The sequence below is a fragment of the Nycticebus coucang genome, chromosome 20, assembly GCF_027406575.1.
Source record: "Nycticebus coucang isolate mNycCou1 chromosome 20, mNycCou1.pri, whole genome shotgun sequence".
NCBI lineage: Eukaryota > Metazoa > Chordata > Mammalia > Primates > Lorisidae > Nycticebus > Nycticebus coucang.
In genome coordinates this window covers 42,212,686-42,220,300 of record NC_069799.1, presented here as the reverse complement: position 1 = coordinate 42,220,300, position 7,615 = coordinate 42,212,686, and the positions used below count along the sequence as shown (strand labels likewise).

At 41.7% G+C, this 7,615-nt stretch overlaps 1 pseudogene across 1 annotated transcript; it reads left to right on the top strand.

The window, feature by feature from the left end:
• Positions 1-3,630: 3,630 nt before the first annotated feature.
• LOC128573014 (heat shock protein HSP 90-beta-like) lies at positions 3,631-6,046 on the top strand (annotated as a pseudogene). The gene has a single exon (XR_008376296.1). The product of XR_008376296.1 is annotated as a heat shock protein HSP 90-beta-like (transcript).
• Positions 6,047-7,615: the final 1,569 nt, after the last annotated feature.

Below are 7,615 nucleotides of genomic sequence, written 5' to 3'. Positions count from 1 at the left end.
TGTCTACGGGTCACAGGCAGCCTCAGGTCAGCAGGGGCTGAGGCTTCCTCCCCACCCCCAGAGGCTGTTGCCAAGCTTAATTTTAGCACTCCGCAAATTACAGTAAGTCCTGCTAATCAGATCCAAGCATTCACCCAGCATGCTGGCCAAACTTGGGATGAATCTTCATGGCGTAGCAAACAACCCCGAAAATTTCTTATGAGTCAGCTAAGGAGCATTCAGCCATGCAGAAATCACCAGACAAGTTCACACATTCAGACCTAATGGCTCTGGGCAGCATTCATTTAACATGAAAGGGGTGTTCCTTCTCTCATTGCCACATAGGGCCAGGCCAAAAGACAGAATTCTGCAGAAATGCATATTCAGGGACAGGGGAGAGGAGGGCAGAGTTGTAAAATCCCTTGTGGAGACTGTCACATTGAGGACATCCTAGAGCACACCCATTTGGGCAAATGTGGCCTTTGTATTAGTAAATTTGATGTCAGTTGGATAACAACACTGAAGCCCGGCTTCTCTAACGCTCAGAATGCCTGGCTGGTCCTGACACCTGCTGCAACATGAATTAATGAAGTTTTCCATACTCTTGTGCCTTTCTGTTTTGAATATGCCCGTTAAGCCTTTTAGCAAGGAAATGATTCCTGATCTCTATCATTTCTTTATTGGCCTACTTTATATTAGAGAATGGTTGAGAAGACCTCCTTTGTCACTCCTCAGTGGCATCCGGGAGAAGGGTGTACAGTCAATTCCTATCTGCTTTCTCAGAGCACCTCCGGTATCCCAAGAATTTAAATGTTAGAGATGTTGACAGGAGGGCTGACATTTCCCATCTGAAGTCTGGAAGGAGATCAGTCCTCTGAAATAGACAGGCTGATCTTGAAATAAAGCTCATTGGAATATGATGAAGAAAAACGTGCAGAGGCCAAGTATTTATCAAGTAACAGAGGTCACCGAGAGGCCCAGGAAGGGCAGTTAAAACATCAGACAAGTTGGGTTTTGCTCTTTTTCTCTCATTCCCATTCTTCCTATGAAAATGTGGAGAAAGCAGATCATTTCCTCTTATTACTCCCAGCCTACCCCCTACATACCTTCTTGTACATTAATTTTATTGCAGAAATATTCTAATGCTTCAAATCAGCATTCAATGAAAGGAATAAGCATGTTGAAATATACAAGACTGTAAAGTGCAAAAAGCAAGGACCTCCGAGTTTCCAGCTCTTTATACAATGCTTGGCACATAGCAGGTGCTCACTAAGTATTTGTCTAATAAATGGGATAACAAAGAAATGGACGAAATCTACTTCACAAGCTTGGGTGAAGAATCAAATGAGTTGACCGTTTCTGGCACAGAGAAGGTGTTCAATACTTTCTCCATCCTTTTGCTTCACAAAAATCTCTCTCTGTTTCAGGCTTCTGATCTATTTTCACAGCTAGCAGGTCAAGAATTCTCACTTCATCACCCACCAGTCCTCCAAATATCCAGGTAAGCAAGGAAGGCCAAAAATACTCATGAGAAGAGTACTCATGAGTACTCTTCTCATGAGTATTTTTGGCCTTCTTGCCTTAGCTCAAGAACCTGTTCCCCTGGATATTCTTAGTAAATACTTCCCAGTAGAAAGGATGTCTTCAAAAGAAGTCACCCTCCCTGAATGGAGAGTGGTCAAAGTTAAGCCTTGGTCAGTGGCCCTGACCTTGGCTGTCCTTGGCAGCTCGCACCACCTGCCTCATGTTCCAGAAAGGAGTTTTGAGCAGTGGCTCGGTTTTGGTTAACTTGGTCAGCAACAAAAGGTAAACATAAGAGGGATACTAAATAATTGCAAATTTCACTACACTTTTTATTTATTTATTATTATTATTATTATTATTTGCAGTTTTTGGACAGGGCTGGGTTTGAACCCACCACCTCCGGCATATGGGGCCAGTACCCCACTCCTTTGAGCCACAGGCACTGCTCTACACTTTTTATTTTAAGTGTAAAACAGCATTTTTTTTTTTTTGAGACAGAGTCTTATTTTGTTGCCCGTGGTAGAGCACCTTGTCATCATAGCTCACAGCAACCTCAAACTCTTAGACTCAAGCTATTCTCTTGCCTCAACCTCCCGAGTACCTGGGACTATAGGCACCTACCACAATGCCTGGCTATTTTTAGAGACACAGTCTCACTCTTGCTCAGGCTGGTCTCAAACTCATGAGCTCAAGAAAACAGCATCTTCTTGAGATACTTTGAGCATAATTCTTCCCAAAGACATAGCAACAAACTTCAGGTCTCTTGAGTTCTTTTCATCCCTGGAAATTTTTAAACAGCTTTTAAAAATGCTCACATATTGACTTAAAAGAAAAGAAAAGGAGACACATGTTTAAAAGGGTCTACTTTATTTCTCCAGTGGAAATCTTTCTCATTTAGTAGAACACAAATTTTTATCTGTCATGCATAAATACAGTCTGGCCAAAGGAAACCATGATTGAACAAACTTTTCACATGGAACACTTCAGAAGGATTCTGACCAATCACTCATCATTCTCTTTAAATAAAATGGCAAAAACAAATGTGAGTTTTATGATACTTAAGTAAATATTTAGCAGCTCATTAAAAAGTAAATATGAAGATCATAATTTTCTAAGTAGCTTTGGATCAGTATTTCCACTAAAGAATTTAAAAGGACGAAACTATTATGAAACTATTGTGTAATTTTTTTCAGTTAATGTTTCATTGATGGATTTATGTATAATCCATACTTATATATTTACATGCATGTACATAATTCGTTATATAGACATACATGTGTACATAATTGAAACCTTATCAAATTCAAATATCATTATAAACTATGCATAATATTCCTCCATAACAGCTTATTCTGACACCAAGTGTTGTAGTACAATTTAGTTCTGGCACTAACTACCCTGAGTGAAGTGCAAATCCACAAGTTCAAGGTCATAGTTCATAAGACTGCCCTTCAACTGCCAGCCACTTGGGTCCCCACTTGGGTCCATCTGCCTAGAAATTCAGGGGGTTTCTATGACCCCTTCGTGTTTTATGATCAGTACAACAACTCACAGAATTCAGAGAAGTGCTGTAGTTATGGTCAGTCTTATTATAAAGGATGTAAGTCAGAATGAGCCAACGGAGGAGACATGGGACAAAGTTTAAGAGCCTCCATATCTTCTTTCCGCAAAATCAGGGGTATCACTTTCATGTCACATTGATGTATTCACCAACCAGGAAACGCTATGCATTTCAGTGGTGTCCAGAGTTTTTACTGGGGTTTCATTGCACTGGCATGACTGATAACACAATCTCCAGTTCTCCTTTCTTGCTGAAGTTCAGGCTGCCCCAAAGCCCCAACCCTTTAATTACAGGGTTTGTCTTTGTAGTAACCAACCCAGACCCTGAGCCCTCTCACTGGCATAAACTCAGGCATCAGAATAACAAAGGTACTCGTATCAGTAAAGTCCAAGGATTTGTGTCAGGAATCAAAACAAAGACCAGAAAAATTTTTTATTATGCAATAGAGCCAATGGCACAAAACTACATGCAGTCAGATAAGGCAAGTCTACACGTGGCCAGCCTGTCTTGCTCCAGGCACATGATTTTTCTTATGGTCTGGCTTAAAAAGAGGGGTTCAGCTCTTGAGTCATCCCTGCGTAGCTGTGGTGCTGCGTGCGAGTCTGATAGCCCCGACCCACCTGATTACTAGTACTTATACCTCTATTTCTTCAAGATGCCTGAAGAAGTGCACCATGGAGAGGAGGAGGTGGAGACTTTTGCCTTTCAGGCAGAAATTGCCCAGCTTATGTCGCTCATCATCAATACTTTTATTCCAACAAGGAAATATTCCTTCGAGAGTTGATCTCTAATGCTTCTGATGCCTTGGACAAGATTCGTTACGAGAGCCTGACAGATCCTTCCAAGTTAGACAGTGGTAAAGAGTTAAAAATTGACATCATCCCTAACCCTCAGGAACAAACTCTGACCTTGGTGGACACAGGCATTGGTATGACCAAGGCTGATCTCATAAATAATTTGGGAACCATTGCCAAGTCTGGTACTAAAGCATTTATGGAGGCTCTTCAGGCTGGTGCAGATATCTCCATGATTGGGCTTTTATTCTGCCTACCTGGTGGCAGAGAAAGTGGTTGTGATCACAAAACACAACGATGATGAACAGTATGCCGGGGAATCTTCTGCTGGGGGTTCCTTCACTGTGCATGCTAATCATGGTGAGCCCATTGGCAGGGGCACCAAAGTGATCCTCCACCTTAAAGAAGACCAGACAGAGTATTTAGAAGAGAGGCGGGTCAAAGAAGTAGTGAAGAAGCACTCCCAGTTCATAGGCTATCCCATCACCCTTTATTTGGAGAAGGAACGAGAGAAGGAAATCAGCGACGATGAGGCAGAAGAAGAGAAAGGTGAGAAAGAATAAGATAAAGATAATGAAGAGAAACCCAAGATCGAAGATGTGGGCTCAGATGAGGAGGATGACAGCAGTAAGGATAAGAAAAAGAAAACCAAGAAGATTAAGGAAAAATACATTGATCGGGAAGAATTAAACAAAACCAAGCCCATTTGGACCAGAAACCCTGATGACATCACCCAGGAGGAGTATGGAGAATTCTACAAGAGCCTCACCAATGACTGGGAAGACCACTTGGCAGTCAAGCACTTTTCTGTAGAAGGTCAGTTGGAATTCAGGGCATTGCTTTTCATCCCTTGTTGGGTCCCTTTGACCTCTTTGAGAACAAAAAGAAAAAGAACAACATTAAACTATATGTCCGTTGTGTGTTCATCATGGACAGCTGTGATGAGTTGATACCAGAGTATCTCAACTTCATCCGTGGTGTGGTTGACTCTGAGGATCTGACCCTGAACATCTCCCGAGAAATGCTTCAGCAGAGCAAAATTTTTAAAGTGATTCGTAAAAACATTGTTAAGAAGTGCCTTGAGCTCTTTTCTGAGTTGGCAGAAGACAAGGAGAACTATAAAAAATTCTATGAGGCATTCTCTAAAAATTTGAAGCTTGGAATACATGAGGACTGCACTAAGCGGCGACCCCTGTCTGAGCTGCTGCGCTATCATACCTCCCAGTCTGGAGATGAGATGACTTCTCTGTCAGAGTATGTCTCTCGCATGAAGGAAACACAGAAGTCCATCTATTACATCACTGGTGAGAGCAAAGAGCAGGTGGCCAACTCTGCATTTGTGGAGCGAGTGCGGAAGCGGGGCTTTGAGGTGGTATATATGACTGAGCCCATTGATGAGTACTGCGTGCAGCAGCTCAAGGAGTTTGATGGGAAGACCCTGGTCTCAGTTACCAAGGAGGGCCTAGAGCTACCCGAGGATGAGGAAAAGAAGAAGAAAATGGAAGAGAGCAAGGCAAAGTTTGAGAACCTCTGCAAGCTCATGAAAGAAATCTTGGATAAGAAAGTCGAGAAGGTGACAATCTCCAATAGGCTTGTGTCTTCACCCTGCTGCATCGTGACCAGTACCTATGGCTGGACAGCCAACATGGAGCGGATCATGAAAGCCCAGGTGCTTCGGGACAACTCCACAATGGGCTCTATGATGGCCAAAAAACACCTGGAGATAAACCCTGACCACCCCATTGTGGAGATGCTGCGGCAGAAGGCTGAGGCGGACAAAAATGACAAGGCTGTCAAGGACCTGGTGGTGCTGCTGTTTGAAACTGCACTGCTCTCCTCTGGCTTCTCCCTTGAGGATCCCCAGACCCACTCCAACCGCATCTATGGCATGATCAAGCTAGGCCTAGGCATTGATGACGATGAAGTGACAGCAGAGGAACCCAGTCCTGCTGTTCCCGATGAAATCCCACCCCTTGAAGGTGATGAGGATGCATCTCGCATTGAAGTAGATTAGGAGTTTATACTTAGAAACCTTTTGCCTCTGTATAGTGTTACCCATGATCCCCACAGCCTTTGAGTGGCCATGTCCCACTTGGCTTCCTCTGCTGATGTCTAGTTTTTTCTTTGATTGACTGTCCTTGGGTGTAAGGGAGGAAACTGGGGTCTCAAGCCCTATTCCCGCCCGAGTTTGACCAAGTGGATGTTGTGTATTGTTTTTTTATTTTGGAATTAAAGTATGCAGAATAAAGAAGATGCAGTTTTATACAGTTCTGCTCTCCCTTGTAAAGTGGATATAATGCTGCCTTTACTTAGCTTCTCTACCCCCTCCCCAGCTCTTACCTGGCAGATTTTTCTGTATGTATTTTTATATGTATGTTGTATTAAGGTTCATTGGAATGTAGCAAATGGCACTTCAGTTTACCCATGTAATAGCCTTTCATTCCTTTTCAGTCAACCTAAACACAGGAACAAGTCCATTGCGGCAATTAATTTAATAAAATAAAATTATAAGAGCAAAAAAAAAAAAAAAAGAGGGGTTCAATTTTAGAGTTAAAAGGATGAGATGGCATATTTATCTTCCAGGCTGTCCTTTACCATCATTGATACCCTTAGCTGTATCTGTAAAATTTGTATTATCTAATTAAGACTCCCCCCCAGAAAAACTGCATGTGAGGAGAAACCTGGCCCCTGTCACCACAACTGTGCACTCCTGATTAACATCACCTATGATGGTACAGTGAACATTGTGTGTCTCCTTCTATGAAGCGCTAAGAAGGGTACAATGTTACTACTGTGGTATTACTAGCAAAAAAAATCATAACTTGAACCTATTCTTGATGAAACATCACATAAATACACATTGAGGTATATTTTACAAAGTGGCCTGTACTCTTCAGAAATGGCAGTCATAAAACACAGACTAAGGGATCAAGAAACTAAAGAGACATGGTAACTAAATGGGATTCATTACCCAAGGATGGATCAGGGACAGAGGAAAAAGTCTTCGGTCAATTGATGTAACATGCAGTATGGACTATGGATTGAATAATATTTATGCCAGTGGTATGCTTCCTAGTTTTGATAATTGTATTTACACAGAGATGTACAAATGTAAGAGAATTTCCTTATTTTTAGAAAATACATTCTTAGGTATTTAGGGTTACTGTGGTATGTCTTTATCTCATTAACTATCCTTTGAAAGAGGTAGAAGGATAGAATAGTGGCAGATGATAAAGCAAATTGGGTAAAAATGTAAGCAGGAAGTGATATTCTTGAAAAAGTGTCTACAAAAGTGCTTTGAACCATATTTACAACTTTTCATGAAGTTTAAAATTACATAAAAATAAAAAGCCAAAACAAAGCTATGTATGCAAAGGAAATACGTAATGTTGCAAGAAAACTCATTACCCATTTATAAGAAAGACAGACAGACATGCTGTGATTTCAGTCTTCTACCCCTTGATCTAACATGAATATGTTGATAAAAGGATATTATCATTTGTTATTTTCATTCCAAAGGTTTTATTTGTTTGTTTGTTTATCTTCATAGACAGGGACTTGTTCTGTCATCCAGGCTGGAGTACAGTGGCACAGAGCTCACTGCATCTTCTAACACTTGGGCTAAAGCTATTCTCCTGCCTCAGACCCATGAGTAGCTGACTCTACAGGCACATGCCACTGCTTAATTATTTTTGTAAAGATGGGGTCTCTCTATGTTGCCCAGGCTGGTCTGGAATTCCTGGCCTCAAGCAATCCT